The sequence below is a fragment of the Cnephaeus nilssonii genome, assembly GCF_951640355.1.
Source record: "Cnephaeus nilssonii genome assembly, chromosome: 11".
In the NCBI taxonomy this organism is placed as follows: Eukaryota; Metazoa; Chordata; class Mammalia; order Chiroptera; family Vespertilionidae; genus Cnephaeus; species Cnephaeus nilssonii.
This window is the reverse complement of record NC_137082.1, coordinates 4213831-4230184: the sequence shown is the minus strand read 5'-3', so window position 1 is coordinate 4230184 and position 16354 is coordinate 4213831. Positions and strand designations below refer to the sequence as shown.

General features: G+C 42.9%; 1 pseudogene across 1 annotated transcript in view; it reads right to left on the bottom strand.

The window, feature by feature from the left end:
* The window catches only part of LOC307107422 (tripartite motif-containing protein 60-like), a 167719-nt pseudogene extending 154241 nt beyond the window's left edge, over positions 1–13478 (bottom strand). The window contains exon 1 of the transcript in view: positions 12128–13478. The product of the transcript in view is annotated as a tripartite motif-containing protein 60-like (transcript). The remainder of the gene's footprint in view (positions 1–12127) is intronic.
* Positions 13479–16354: the final 2876 nt, after the last annotated feature.

Here is a 16354-nt window from a genome sequence, read left to right as displayed (position 1 = left end):
CTCCCCACCTCCCGCCTCCTCCTTCCTCACTACCCACACACCACCACTGCACAGTTCCCTGCCTCCCCACTTCCCCACCTCCTCCTTCCCTTGCTGCCCCTGTCTGCTGCCACCCACCCTTGGTTCCCCATCCCAGGTGATCAGGACCTGCGGCTGGGGGTAAGGACCGGGAGTTTGGTCTGCAGGCCCTGATCTGGCAATTGGAGCCTGTTAGCCATGAAAAGGGGCCAACCACCACCACAGCGGGTGGGCAGCAGGCCAATCGGGGCCTGCTGGCTGGTGGGAGAAATGGAGGGAGGGACCCAGGAGATTGGCCACTGGCCCCAAGGAGGGAGCCGGCCCTTGACCCCTCTGGGAAAGGGGCCACATCTGTCTCCACCCACCCTGGCTCCCCATCCCTGCCCGGGGGCCCTTCCTCGATTGGACAATTGAAGCCTGCCAGTCAGGGGGAGGGACTGGGAGTTTGGCTGGCAGGCCCCATTGGCTAGCAGGGCCTGTGGGCTGGGGGCAGCTCCTGCATTGAGCATCTGCCTCCTGGTGGCCAGTGTGCATCATAACGACTGGTCATTCCAGTCATTCTGGTCATTCCAGTTGTTTAGTTGTAATGGTCGCTTAGGCTTTTATATATAGACTAGGGGCCCAGTGCATAAAATTCGTGCACTGGGGAGGGGTCCCTCAGCCCAGCCTGCCCCCTTTCACATACTGGGAGCCCTCAGGGGATGTCCTACTGATGTCCATTGGGAGCGGACCTAAACCACAGTTTGGCCTCCCTTTGCGGGAGGCAACCGGGCTGATCAGGGGAAGGTGCCAGCCCCATCACCCCACTGCTGCAGCCACTGCCAGTCACTGCAGCTGCCAAGGTATTTTCATCAACACGGACTCCAGTCCCTTCACCATGAAAAAATGACAACTTTCTTTAAGCATTTTTAAGATGTGTCTTTCATAAGCTATGACATTTCTTTCTTTATTTTTCTTTTTATCCTCACCTGAGGATATGTTTCCATTGATTTTTTTTCCCCCTTCCTTCCGATCCAAGGCTTGGCCCCTGCCCAAGCCTAAAGCCTCTGCCCCAGGCTTTAGGCTTGGGAAGGGGTTCCCCCCAGCCCCTCCGATCGCAGGCTTTGCCCCTTCTCAAGCCTAAATGGCCGGCTAGGAGTGACCTGGGTGCCAAGGAGGTTCCCAGTATGTATGCAAATTAACTGACACTTTTGTTGGGTTAATTTGCATACTCACTCTGATTGGCTGTGAGCATAGCAGAAGTATGGTCAATTTACATGTTTCTTTATTATTAGGTAAGACTAGAGGCCCAGTGCACAAAATTTGTGCACGGGGGGTGTCCCCTCAGCCCAGCCTGCACCCTCTCCAATCTGGGACCCCTCGGGGGAAGTCTGACTGCCGGTTTAGGCCCAATCCCTGGGACGGGCCTAAACTTGCAGTTGGACATCCCTCTCACAATCCAGGACCTAACTGCTCACCTGCCTGCCTGCCTGATCACCCCTAACTGCTCCCGCTTCCAGCCTGATCACACCAAACCACCTCTGCCTGCCAGCCTAATAACCCCTAACTGCCCCCCTCTGCTGGCCTGGTTACCCCTAACTGCCCCCCCCACCAGCCTGGTTGCCCCTCACTGCCACCCCCCTGCTGGCCTGGTTGCCCCCAACTGCCCTCCCATCAGCCTGATCACCCCCAACTGCCACCCCGCTGGCCTACTGTTCAGTCATTTGGTTGTCCGTCACTAACGCCCCTGCCAGCCTGGTCACCCCATGCAGCCTGCTATTTGGTCATTACTGTGATGGTGTCCTGGACAATTTGCATATTACTCTATTTTTAGTATAGATTTTAATTTATGCCATTGTAATCTAAGAAGATGCTTGATATAATTTCTATCTTCTTGAATTTGTAGAGACTTAGCCTGTGCCCTAATATGTCATTTATCTTTGAAAATGTCCCAGGTGCACTTGAGTAGAATGTATATTTGTAGCTTTGGGGTGAAATGTTCTCAAAAGGTCAATTAAATTAATCTGACCTAGTGAGTCATTTAGGATTACTGGATTTTTTTTTTTTTTTTGTCTAGAGGATTTATGCAGTGATGTCAATGGGGTACTCAAGACCCCTACTATGACAGTTTTGCTGTCAATCTCTTTCTTGATATCTTCCAGAAGCTTTTTTATGTATTTGGGTGCTCCTGTATTGGATGCATATATGTTTACCAGAGTTAAATCCTCTTGTTGAATTGATCCCTTTAGTATTATGAAGTGGCCTTCCTCATCTCTTGTAATGTCCTCCACTTTGAGATCAATTTTGTCAGATATAAATATTGCTATCCCAGATTTTTTTTCATTTCCATTTATCTGAAAAAAATTTTTAGCATCCCTTCACTTTTGTTCTGAGGTGGATCTCTTGTAGACAGCATATACATGGGTCATGTTTTCTTACCCATTGATTAAAGTATTTCATCCATTTACCTTTAGGTTATTATTGATAGGTACTTTTTTCCATTTTTATTCTTTATGCCTGTGTTCCGTGTTTCCTTTCTATTTCTTCTTTTTACAGAAGTCCATTTAGCATCTCTTGCACTGCTGGCTTGATAGAAATAAACTCCCTTAGTGTTTTTTGTTTGTTTGTTTGTTTGTTTGTTTGTTTATCTGGGAAGATATGATTTCACCTTCAATTTTGAATGATAGCCTAGCTGGATAGAGTATTCTTGGGTTCAGTCCCTTGCTTTGTATACTTCATTCCCTTCCCTTCTGGCCTGACATGTTTCTGTTGAGAAATCAGTTGATAGTCTAATGGGAGATCCCTAGTAAGTAACTTTCTGTCTCTCTCTGGCAGCCTTTCAGATTCTTACTTTGTCATTGATGTTTGCCATTTTAATTATGATGTGTCTTAGTGTCTGTCTTTTGGGGATCCATATTGTTTGGGACTATGTGTGCTTATTGGACTTGTGTGATCTTTTTCTTCCCAAAGTGAGGGAATTTTTCTGTCATTATTTCTTTAAACAGGTTTTCTATTCCTTGCTCAGCTTCTGTTCTTTCTGGCACCTCTATTATGTTGTTTCATTCCACATTGTCCCAAAGCTCTCTTAGACTCTCCTCCTCCTTTTTAATGTTTTTTTTTTCTTCCAGTTGCTGCTCTGCTTGGGTTTTTTTTCTACCTTGTCTTCTAACTCGCTGAATTGGTTCTCAGCTTTTTCTAGTCTACTATTGAAACCTTCCATGTGTTCTTTATTGCAGCTATGTCATTCTTAATTTCTTATTGATTCTTACACATGTTGGTGAATTTCTCATCCAGCCTTTTAAGCACCCTTATAACCATTATTCTGAATTCTTTCTCTGACAAATCGCTTGCCTCCATTTCATTTATTTCCTTTCTTGGTGATTCCTCCTTTCCTTTCACATGGGGGTTGTTTCTTTGTCTTTGTATTGTTTCTGTTCCTTTGTGATTGTTTCTATGTACAAGATCAAACTACTATGCCACCAAGATTTTTTTAAATTTCTTTTGCAGTAGTTATTTTGTGGGAACCAGTGATGCAGTCTCTTAGGTCTTCTGGTTTGAGTATTCTAGGGATGAACTCTACTTTATATATTTGGGTTCTCTTGATGTAGTTGGGTCTTGAATGTCATTGTCCTATTCATGGATGGAGTCTCCTCTCAGGGTGTCTGGTTATATGGCTTGCTCCCTACCACAGAAAACCAACCATTGTGGAGGTGCTGACTGAGCAGCACAAAATACAACACAGCCAGACATGACACAAAAGGAACAGAACACAAATGTACACAAAACACCTATGACCCCAATAAAAGTGACCACCATAGAAAAGAAAACTATAAGAGCGAAAAAAGAACAAAAACGATATTGAGAAAAGAAATAAAAGTAAAGAAAAAAACAAGAAAAAGAATATGAGGAGAAAACACCATAAGACAAACAAATAACCCAAACACTGCGAACAAAAACAATTAGAAAAAGAAGGGGCAGAATCTGTAGAGGCAGAGCTTACATAGAGAAAATAAGGTTAAGGAATTGTATGACTAGGGGAAGGACCACAGTTTAGTATAGAGGAGGTAGAAAGAGAATGGGTGGGGGAAACCAAGATGGCAGCATAGGTAAATACCTAAACTGTTGCCTCACACAATTTCAAATCTACAACTAAAAGACAAAACGTCTATCGCCCAGAACCACAGGAAAGCTGCCTGAGTGGAAGTTCTACAACTAGAAGGAAAGAGAAAAGAGCATTGAGATGTGTACAATGGCTGAAAAGCTGAGGTACAGAAGCGTGTGAATCTGGCTGGTAGAGGGCAAATGGGTGTGCTGCTTTTTTCAACCCGAAGGGAGACAAGTTCCCAATTACTCTGAACTCCAGTTTCTGTGGAGATGCTGGGGACCCAAACTCCTGTGGGGAGAAGCTGGATTGTCTGCCATCGGGTCGGAAAGTGAGGGTGGCTTTCTTGCAGAGGTGTGCTCAGCAATCATTGTTTACTGCACTGGGGCGCGGGATGTGAGGACTTGGAAACGTGGAGATGCAGAGACTGCTGACTGGCAGCCATCGCTGTTTGCCACACCCTAGCCTATTGACTCCTTGAGACCCCGCCCTGCACAATCTACAAGCCCACCCAAGCTACACGCAGCGGCTTTTGCATATAAATGGCCTGCTCTATCATAGCTTAACCTAACAGACTGCAGCTCTGGTCAGACAGCTCCAAAACCTCCAAATCCCAAGCAAAGAGGAGAAAACTGTAGTTCTCACAGTAGCTCCTGCTGGGTGGCCTCAGACAGTAGCTGACCTGCACCCCATTGGAGATCCAGAAGCTAGTGTATCTAGTGGTCAGTATGAGATGACACCAGATTGCAACTACTCACATCCATAAGTGACACATACAAGAGGCAGACTCAGTGAGCACCAAAGCCCCACTGAAGCAAGTCATGCCCCATAAACGTGTCTCTAGCACAGCAGTTCTTCCATTATAGACACAGCAGGTCCTCACAGCCAATTGGCCTGGAGGTCAATTCCTCCCAGTGTACCAACAGCAATCAAGGCTTAACTACACCAAGACTTTGCACTCAGCCCACAAAGGGGTGCACCAAGAGTGTCCACCTCATGTAACTGGGGAGGCTGAACCACTGGGCCCTATAGGTCACCTACCACAGAAAACCACTCCATCACACAGGGAAGCAGCAAAATGCGGAGATAAAGAAACATGTCATGAATGAAAGAAATGGAGGAAAGCAAACTACTGGACATAGAGTTCAAAACCACATTTATAAGGTTACTCAAGAATCTTCTAAAAACCGCTGAGAAACCTGATGAGACCTCTGAGGAGCTTAGTGAGACCTTCAAGGACCTTAATGAGAATGCCAAAACAATGGAAAAGGACCAGTCAGTAATTAAGCATACACTGTCTGAAATAAAGAATATACAGAAATTCAACTGTAGATCAAAAGACCCCAAGAATCAAACCAAACATCTGAAATATGAAGAAACAAAAAACACCCAACCAGAAAAACAAAAAGAAAAAAGAATCCAAAAATATGAAGATAGTGTAAGGAGCCTCTGGGACAACTTTGAGTGTACCAACATCCGAATTATAGGGGTGCCAGAAGAAGAGAGAGAGCAAAATATTGAAAACCTATTAGAAGAAATAATGACAGAAAACTTTCCCTACCTGGTGAAAGAAATAGACTTACAAGTCCAGGAAGTGCACAGAACCCCAAACAAGAGGAATCCAAAGAGGACCACACCAAGACACATCATAATTAAAATGCCAAGGGCAAAAGACAAAGAGAGAATCTTGAAAGCAGCAAGAGAAAAACAGTTAGTTACCTAGAAGGGAGTACCCATACGACTGTCAGCTGATTTCTCAACAGAAACTATGCAGGCCAGATGGGAGTGGCAAGAAATATTCAAAGTGATGAACAGCAAGAACCTACAACCAAGATTACTCTATCCAGCAAAGCTATCATTCAGAATTGAAGGTCAGATAAAGAGCTTCACAGACAAGAAAAAGCTAAAGGAGTTCATCACCTCCAAACCAGGATTATATGAAATGCTGAAGGGTATTCTTTAAGAAGAGGAAGAAGAAGAAAAAGGTAAAGATAAAAATTATGAACAACAAAATTACAACAAATACATACCTACCAACAAGTGAATATAAAAATCAAGTGAATTAAAAATCTGATGAACAGAATGGACCGATGAATATAATAGAATCAGGGACATAGAAAGGGAGTGGACTGGCAATTCTCAGGGGGAAGGGGGTGTGAGGGGTGCGAGAAGAGATTGGACAAAAATCTTACACCTATGGATAAAGACAGTGGCAGGGGGTAAGGGCATGGGGTGGGGTGGGGAATCAGGTGGAAGGGAGCTATTGGGGGAAAAAAAGAGGAACACCTGTAATAATCTGAACAATAAAGATTTATTTTAAAAAAGAGAGAATGAGTGTATAAGAAGAAAAAATAAAAATTTAAAAAATTAAAACAATTATTTTTTTAAAGGAGAATAGAGGGGAAAGCAGATAGGCTTGAATTTAGAAAGTGAAACTAATTTAAAAATTAGTAGAAGAATAAAGCAAGAGATGAAGAATAGAAAAAATTGAGTAGCAAAGAGAAAAGAGAAGGAAGCATGGAGTAAAAGCAGGGAAGAGAAAATGAGATATATTAATATGCCCACAGAGACTACAATAATAATAACATATCAATAAATCAGATATAGAAGATCAATTTTTAACAAGGGATAAAAAGAAAGGAAAGAGAAAAACTAAAGCGGGACAAGAGAAGAAAAACACAGGATGAAAAAGGGAGAAGCAAGGGAAAAAAAAGAAAAAAGAATAAGAAAACAAAATAACAATCCTATATAATAAAAGGCTAATATACAAACTGTCCCCTTGACCAGAAGTTCGGCCATGAGTTCAACCAGGGGGCGGGTCAGCCAGCCAACCTCCTGTGTTCTCTCCCCTGGCCAGCCTGGCCTGATTGGCCCTGCTCGGGGCAGTCTGGCCAGACCCCACCCATGCATGAATTCTAGTAAAATATAAAATAGAATTAAATAATAATAATAATAATTTTTAAAAAAAAAAATTTAAAAAGTGAAGTGTCATTTGCTTCAGCCAAGTTTTACTGCCCCATGGGAGCTGGTTGAGGATCCCACTCTTTTGTTCTGTCTTCCAATTCTGGGCTTCCTGTTAGGTACTTAGGTGCTGGCACTGTCAGACACTGTTTTTGGTGTTTAGCACCTGTTGAAGCTCCAAGCGATCCACTGCTCCTCTGTTTGTGTCTGTCTCTACAGTCCTTGCCTGCAAGCAAGCGGGGCCAGTCTGCCCTCTTTGCCTGTCTTCCAGCTATCAATCTTAGTCACTCAAACATCTGTTTCTGACAGGGCTTTAGGTGGGGTGGTGCTGTTTGGTTTTCTGGGAGTCAGATAGATGTTTCTTCCCTGACCCAGAGCTATTCCTCCTCAAGTAGCCCAAAACATTACTCTGTCCTTAGTTGGTCCGAGATCCTTGTGTGAAGACCAGTGGGGTTGGCTGGCAACCTGGAGTTTTATCAGTCTGGTTCTCAGATAGTGGGGCAGACTGGACCCTCTTCCAGCCCAGTCACTGAGGGCTCTTTGAGGCTCTTCAGAGCCTTTGTTTCCTTTGTGTAGCTCAAAATGCAGGCAGGGTGTGGCAGGCTGTATCCCCTGCCTTGAGACTACTGGGAGGGACTGGCTCTTCAGGAGAGAAATGACTGCTTAGGTTTGGAAGGTTATGAATGTCCCAATGCAGGATCCTGGCCACATATCCCTGCCCTGCTTCCCTCCACAGCCTCTTCTCAGTCTCCAAAAATCTGGGCCTCTACCTGCACTGCAGCCTTGGGTGAGCATTTGGAATTGAAAGGTCCAATGAACTGGATTTAGTGAATAAAGGCAAAGACAAAACAAAGACAAAACAACCACAAAACTGCAGGTTTCTCGCCCCCGGCACCACGCTGCTCTGGCCGCTTTTCAGGCCACCTTTCTGGATGCCTCTTTTCAAGGCTGTGGTCTTAGACCTGGATTCCCTGGCTGCCAGCAGCTTGTGGCTTTTCCTTTCCACAGTCAGATGTTACGCTTGTCCCCAAGGGACACGACTTTGGTGCAATGCAGCTTTCTCCTCACCCTCTCAGCCCAGTGGTCTGTGTCCGTCTCCAGCCCAGATCCCCATTCCTACAGTTCTCCAGATGTCCTCTGCCTTCCTTGTTGTGAATTGTCTCCTCAGCTGTGTCTAATTTGTTAATTCTGGGTGTATGTTCTTCGATTTAGTTGCTGGCCTTGGAACGAGGTGCACGACATGCCTGCCTATTCGGCCACCATTTTCCTGCTTCTGAGAGATTTTTTTCAACCCCATCTTCTAATTCACTGATTTGATCCTCACCTTTCACTAATCTGCTGTGTGTTCCTTCCAATGTGTTCTTTATTTGTGCTATGTCATTCTTTATTTCTGTTTTCATAGTTACTGTATCTTTTCTCATGCTGTTGAACACCTTTACTATCATTATTCTGAACTCCATATCAGATAAATTTCTTATCTCCATTTCATTTATCTCTTCTTCTGAAGAATTCTCTTTTTATTTATTTGTGGGTTGCTTCTTTGTCTCCTCATTTTGGCTGCCTCTTTCAGCTTGTGCTCTGTATTAGGTAGATCTGCTACAACTCTCTCTCTCTCTCTCTCTCTCTCTCTCTCTCTCTCTCTCTCTCTCTTATGCAAAGTAAAACTTTATTTCCGAAAATTGTAAACAATACACATACAGGCATACAAACAGAAGTATTTTCTAAAAGGTTGGCAATTTCACATAATGTCAAAAATGAGTATGTGATGTTTGAAAGTCATACAGGGATTGTCAAAGGTAAGTATAAAGCCCTGGTTGGTGACTCAGTTTTGAGAAATGTGGTCTTGTACACCACAAAGGTTGCAGATTGGATTACCATTCAGGGCACATAGGTTTCAGGTTCAATCCCCAGTCAGGGCGAGTACAGGAAACAACTGATTGATGTTTCTCTTTTGCATATCTCTCTCTCTCTCTCTGTCTCTCTCTGTCTCTCTCTCTCTCTCTCTCTCTCTCCCCCTTCTTCTCTCTCTATATCAATAAACATATCATCTGGTGAGGATTTAAAACAAAAGTATTTCACAGTGGTTAGTACATAAAAGTTTATTCTTGTGTTATTTGTTATTAATTATTGTACATATTTGTATCACTACTGTCAACCTGCTTTTCCTCAGCCCTGTACATGAAAATTTTATAAAACCTGAGACAAAAGCAAGACAACTAGAATTCCCAAAATATATATGAAAAATAATAAAAAGCAAATAAAACATGTTTCTTTAAATATAGATATCTTCTATATAAATAAAAATGTAAATGTATGTTTGTTCAAAATCTTAAATCTCCGAAATTTCTTCACTGATTGCTTTGAAATTTTGACACAATGTTGCATTCGAATACGCGCGTGTTTTTATATACCTTATACCTACTATTATATAGATGTCACACCTGTGACAGGTAAAAACATGCTTTTTTGAAAAACAGCGCCATCTGTTGGACATAAAAGCAACATACGTTATACTAAATATTTTACGATTCCATTTCAATGTTTCCAATTTACGATCCATTTACGATTTCCAAATTTCCAATTTTACGATTCCATTTCAATGTTGATAATGATTGAAGATTTGTGCTTAGTAATCACGAACTAAGTTCTCAATCAGTTGGGAATGCCATCACCGAATCGATCTGCTGCTGCTTCGTTCGATGTAGAATTGCGTCGTGAACAAAATTACAACACGGGTGATCTTTTGTCGTATTTGCAATCAAATATTCCTAAGCTAACGCTTGAGCAAAAAGGCATTTACGATCAAATAATGCAAACTGTCAATAGCGGGGTTGGAGAAATCTTCTTAGATGCACCAGGAGGAACTGGTAAAACATTCCTAATTAGATTGATTCTGGCAGCAATTCGATCCCAAAATGACATAGCCTTAGCTCTTGCATCGTCCGGAATAGCTGCGACATTGCTACCAGGTGGAAGAACTGCTCATTCCGCTTTGAAATTGCCATTGAACATGCAATTCATTGAAACTCCCACATGCAACATTTCCAAAGCATCCGGCATGGCACAAGTTTTGCAGAAATGCAAACTTATTGTTTGGGATGAATGCACAATGGCGCACAAAAAAATCGCTCGAGGCTCTTGATCAATCATTGCAAAATTTGCGTGGAAACATCAGACCATTTGGGGATGCATTAATATTGCTTGCAGGAGATTTCAGGCAAACATTACCTGTAATTCCTCGATCGACACCAGCGGACGAAATAAATGCTTGCCTGAAATACTCTACTTTGTGGTGACACGTAAAGACGTTAAAATTAACTACAAATATGCATGTCCAGCTGCAAAACGATCGATCAGCTGAGATATTCTCACATCAATTGCTGGAAATTGGAAACGGAAAGGTGCCGGTTGATCTGACCTCAGGACGAATTTCATTGCCTCATAACTTTTGCAATTTAAGAATTGGTTGAAAAAGTATTTCCCAATATTCAAACTAATTATAAGAATCACAATTGTCTGAGTGAACGAGCTATTCTTGCGGCCAAGAACAAAGACGTCTATGAACTTAACAATATTATTCAGTCTAACATTCAAAGTGAGGCAGTCACATACAAGTCCGTCGACACTGTTGTGGAAGCAGATGAAGCGGTTAATTATCCAACAGAATTTTTGAATTCACTCGATCTGCCAGGGATGCCACCACACGTACTGCAATTGAAAATTGGCGTGCCAATTATCATGTTGCAAAATATCAACCAGCCAAAGCTTTGCAATGGCACGCAGCTTGCAGTAAAAAAATTAATGAGCAACGTCATAGAAGCAACAATCTTGACAGGACCTTTCAAAGGTGAAGATGTCCTCATTCCTTGCATTCCTATGATTCCAATGGATATGCCATTTCAATTTAAGAGATTTCAATTCTCAATTCGATTGGCGTTTGCAATCACCATCAACAAAGCTCAAGGCCAATCTTTAGAATTGTGCGGTTTAGATCTAGACACGGATTGCTTCTCACATGGACAATTATATGTTGCGTGTTCTAGAGTCAGCAAACCAGACAATCTCTATATCTGCACAGACAATGAAACAACAACAAATATTGTATACCCACAAGCATTGTGAAATTAAATGTATTAGAAACGTGCACTTTCTCTTCTCTTTCTTTTCCATTTAACCAGACTGAGCCACAGCAACGCGTGGCCGGGTACAGCTAATATATATATAGTTGATTTCAGAAAGGAAGGAAGAGGGAAAGAGATAGGAACATCAATGCTGAGAGAGAATCATCCATTGGCTGCCTCCTGCACACCCCCTACTGGGAATCGAGCCAGCAACCAGGGCATATGCTCTGACTAGGAATCGAACCATAACTCCTGGCTCATAGGTCGATAACCAACCACTGAGCACACTGGCTGGATTAGAATGTGTTTCTTACCCAAACTTCTGACTTAGGTCAGTTAAATCTTCACAGCCTCCATAGAACTCAGCAAATGCAGCACAAAGATTCAAGGACACCCTTGCCTAGGGAACCAGAGTGTGTTACAACACAAAGTCAGAAGAAACTCCTGGTGGGGATGTTTCACATCTGGGAAATCCTGCTCACAATGCTAATGGTGGTGACCAGATTGCATAGTCATGGTGGAAGCCATCCAAAATTGGTTTTAAATGTTCACAGTGATGTTGACTCACCATATACCAAAAGAGTGTGAAAAAGTTTATTACTCATAAGATGAGGTTTTTGTAGGAGAGTAGAGTGGATATTAGAGTAGTTCCCAAAATGACTGAGAGCACAGGTAAAATGGACTAGCTTCTGGTGTTCATGGTGGCTACTGGGTGCTGCTGGTTGGAGCCTGCTGACAAGAATGGAAACTTGCTTGATTGGAGCATCCCCCTGCACCCAAGGATGGAGCACCTGGACTTTCTCATCAGCTTTCCCATCAGGTGTAATGTCAGAGAGGAGAGAAGGGTGCATCCTAAAAGCTTTCAATATTCAAGCATCAAAATTGGGATCAGGATCTTTATTATAAGAATCCCTTTCAATAACAAGGGAAGAAACTAAGCACATACCAAATTTCTTCCAAATTGTTCATCTTTAGACTCAATTATACTGATTGGAAGAGATTCTGAAGAAGATGCATTGGAGAAATAAGTCATACATTTTTCTGTATAGGTATCAGTGATTCCATACATGTATGACCAGTTATTCAAATTATAAAATGAAACCTCTCCCAACTCAAGGTCCAGGAAAATGCCAATCTTCTGCTGTCCTGTAGGGCCAGGGCCACATCTACGATTCCAGAGCTGATATTGCCAGCATCCATTGCTTGTGGATGGTGATATGAGAGTATTTCTGGGGAAAGATTATTTACACACACCTAAGAAATATTCACCTCTGCCGCCTATTTTTACCACCCAAAAATGCCCGCCAGCATTAAATCCCTCAGAACTCAGGACAGCCGGGTAAGTAAGTACCTGGGGATCAGGCAGACCATCTGAGATGGTGAAACTTGGATGAGCAATTTCAAGATTCAGTGTCAAATCTACCTGAAACATGTTGATCATTTTATGCAGGCCCAATTAATGTGGGGCGAGAGTGAAAATCTCCTTTAATTCACATGAAAAGACTTTTGGGGTCTCCAGGTTTTCATACCTGTTGTGGATACTTTCAATACCTGTGAGTAAATCCATGTCTGTCTGCAAATACTTCTATTGTACATATTTGTATGTACAATACATATGTTTAGTATGAACATATGGTATGAAATTTGCCTTCCACTTTTAATTAGTTTTTCTTCAACATCATTATCTTCTATAAGTACATTGTTATCAATTTCATTTTGCTCTATTTCTAAGAAACACTTAAGTTCTTTACATTCATAGTCCAATTCCTCCCTCCACTTTTCCATCTTTCTCTTTACTTGCCAAGTATTTGCAACTTGGTTTTCATATACTGTTTCAGCATTTTTAAGGTGATTAGTGAGGGCCTCAATGTACATTTTGAGCATCCTCTTCTGTGACTACCTGCAGCTTCCTCAATGGGTATCAGGGGCTGATCCTGGTGGTCAGATGAGACCCTGCACTGGTGATGCAACAGCTCCAGGTCCTTCTCACAGAACAGGGTCAGAACCTCATGGTGCTTCTTACACAGAGATATTTCTTCCTGTAATTTCCTCTCGCTCCCTGAAGTGGGAATCTGCTTAACAATATCAGTCATGTGACATAATTGGGTGTTCCTCTTCAAGTTCTTGTCAGGGCAATGGTGGATGCAGACAGGACAGGGAAAGATGCCCTGTAGATGGATGCAAGAGTGACAGAAGTTTTGCCCACAGTCAATGTTCATTGGGTCTCTCTGGTAATCCAGGCAGATAGGACAGTTGGCCTCTGCTTGGAGCTTGGCCAGGGAAGCTGCAAAGGCCATTTTGCAGTGAAGGTATCTATCAGAAGAGACTCTCTTCAGTCAGTGTGATCCTCCAGGAGGCTCTCTAGCACATGCCTCCACCACCTTATCAGTAGTAGCTTCCAAGAAGAGTTCCAGTGGCCAGCTGATGTCCAGTCTTCCTGTCACCTTCTCCTTCTGTATTTAATGCCAGGTTGCCCCTAGTGAAAATCATCTGTGGACTCTGGTAAAAAAACAAGCACCATCCAAGTCATCTGTGGTTTCTGGAACCTGCTCCATTGAGTGAGTCTGTGAAGTGGGTCTCCAAGAGTCTCCGAAGCGTCTCCTACCAGTTAAAAAAGCTGCTACACCTCTCAATCTCTGGTGCAGGACAGTGTCAAACAATGTTTCTGACTAACTAGATTAGGCAGAGACTCAAATCCTCCAGAGACCGCCTCTGGCTGCAGACTGATAGGATTCCATCTTGAATTGCCCTGAGGCAATCATCCACAGGTGTGCAAGAGCTTTTATCAGCAGGGTGGGACAATTGCTTCTGCCTGGAGGCTAATTGTTATTCAGTCTCTTAATGGGTCTCAGAAACTACACAGCTGGAGCAAGGTGTTTTCCAATAGGGTGGGTCAGCGGTCTTCCTCTCAGGCAAAGCCACCTGTATAGCAATTGCATGAGAAAGATGGCCTCCACAGGGTGAGGGAATGACTCAGCACTGGAAACCAGGGTGTCTGCCTTCTGAGCTCTAACCCCAAAGCCCCCATTCCTGGCTTTTGCTCACACAGCTCCAGTCCACTCTACCCTCCCTCTGCCAGAGCACAAGATGAAAGCTCCACCAGGGATTTTGTTCACTGGCCCTTTAAAAGGGTGCCTGCATTTCCAGCAGTCACTCCCTTGCCAACACCCCTGCTGCTTTTCACAGTGAGATGTTATGTGGGTACCATTCTCAGTTCTGGTGCTCTCTGCTGGGGGGCCCAGCTTAGGGGTTAGACCACAGAGTTCTCAGTGGCAACCCCCCACAGCTGAGATATCTCTCCGGAACTTTAGCTGCTGTCTGTGGGCACCCGGCCAGCCCTTTCGCACCTCTGCCCCTCCTACCAGTCTCTATGTGTCTCCACTTTTTGTCCTCAGTTATCAAGGTTCTCTCCAGCAAGTCTTTCATTGATTATTCAGGAAGTTTTCCTGTATTTTACTTGCAATTCCAGTTTGGTCCTGGGAGCATGTCCATGCAGCATCTACTTACTCCGCTGCCATTTTTAATCCTCCTCTTCTTCCCATTTTTTAATTGGATTGTATGTCTTCTTATGTTGAGTTGTATGAGTACTTTATATATTTTGGATATTAACTCCTTATCAGATGTATCATTTGCAAATATGGTCTCCCATTCAGTGGGTTCCCTTTTCAATTTTATGGTGGTTTCTTTTGCTGTGCACAAGCTTTTTATTTTGATGTAGTCCCATTTGTTTATTTTCTCCTTAGTTTCCTTTGCCCTAGGAGATGTATATGTAAGCATATTGCTATGCGAGATATCTGAGATTATGCTGCCTATGGTTTCTTCTAAGATTTTTATGGTTCTGGGCCTTACATTTAAGTCTTTTATCCACCTTGAGTTTATTCTTGTGTATGGTTTAGTTTCATCTTTTTGGATGTGTCTGTTCAGTTTTCCAGCACCATTTGTTGAAGAGACTGTCTTTACTCCAATGCATGCTCTTGCCTCCTTTGTCAAATATTAATTGACTGTAATGGTGTGGGTCAATTTATGGGGTCTCTGTTCTGATCCATTGGTCTACTGGTCCATTGTTCTGATCCATTCTTGTGCCAGTACCAGGCTGTTTTGGTTATAATGGCTTTGTAGTATAGTTTGATATCTTGTATTGTGATCCTTCCTACTTCATTCCTCTTTCTCAAGATTGCTGCAGCTATTTGGGGTCTCTAATGGTTCCATATAAATTTTTGGAGTATTTGTTCTTGCTCTGTGAAGTATAGCCACATGCTAACCTGCCAAGCACAGAGAAGGCCTGCATGGCGGTCTTGCAAACTCAGAGACCTAAAGTAACCACAAAAGATGGTCCGAAATTCAACTTTAACTAAAGCAGTTATCCTAGGCTGGTATCTTCACTGACAAGGTCAGCCTTTACCTTAACTGAGCCTATGTGTCTTTTTGCATCTATAATAACATACCCTTAGAAATGTCTGGGTAACTTGTAACTTCCCTTTTTCTGGACCCCTTGGGACACAACCTAATGTGCAGGGTGCCAGGACAGATACCACAAATTCCTTCATTATCATGTTAATTGTTCCTGCACCCACCTAAGTATGTGTCCATCATTTTACTTTTTATCCAATCCCAGGGGTTTTCCCAGCTTTGCTTTCTCCCGCCTCTCTATCACCAATGGATTTCATGTAACCCACCTATGTCCCTTTCCTTTGATTGCAATGTATAAATACAGATGTAACCCGCCATTTTCTGGAGCATTATCTCAATTCATTGAAGTTCTGCTTCCCAGCATATGTCGACAGTTTGGCTCAAATAAACTCACAAAAATTCTTTACAGGTTTCAAAGTTTTTTGTTGTTTTTTTACGTTAACACATATGTTTCCTTTCCCCCTGATTAACTTCCTCTCACCCTCTCCCGCCCTCTAGCACATGCCTCCACCCCCGTATTGCTGTGTCCATTGGTCATGCTCATATGCATGGATATAAGTCCTTTGGTTGATCTCTTACCCCCTCCCACCAAACCCTCCCCAACCTTCCCTCTGAGGTTTGACAGTCTGTTTGATGCTTCTATGTCTCTGGATCTATTTTTGTTCATCAGTTTATGTTGTTAATTATATTACACAAATGAGTGAGAGCATGTGGTATTTATCTTTCTCTGACTGGCTTATTTCACTTAGCATAATGCTCTCCA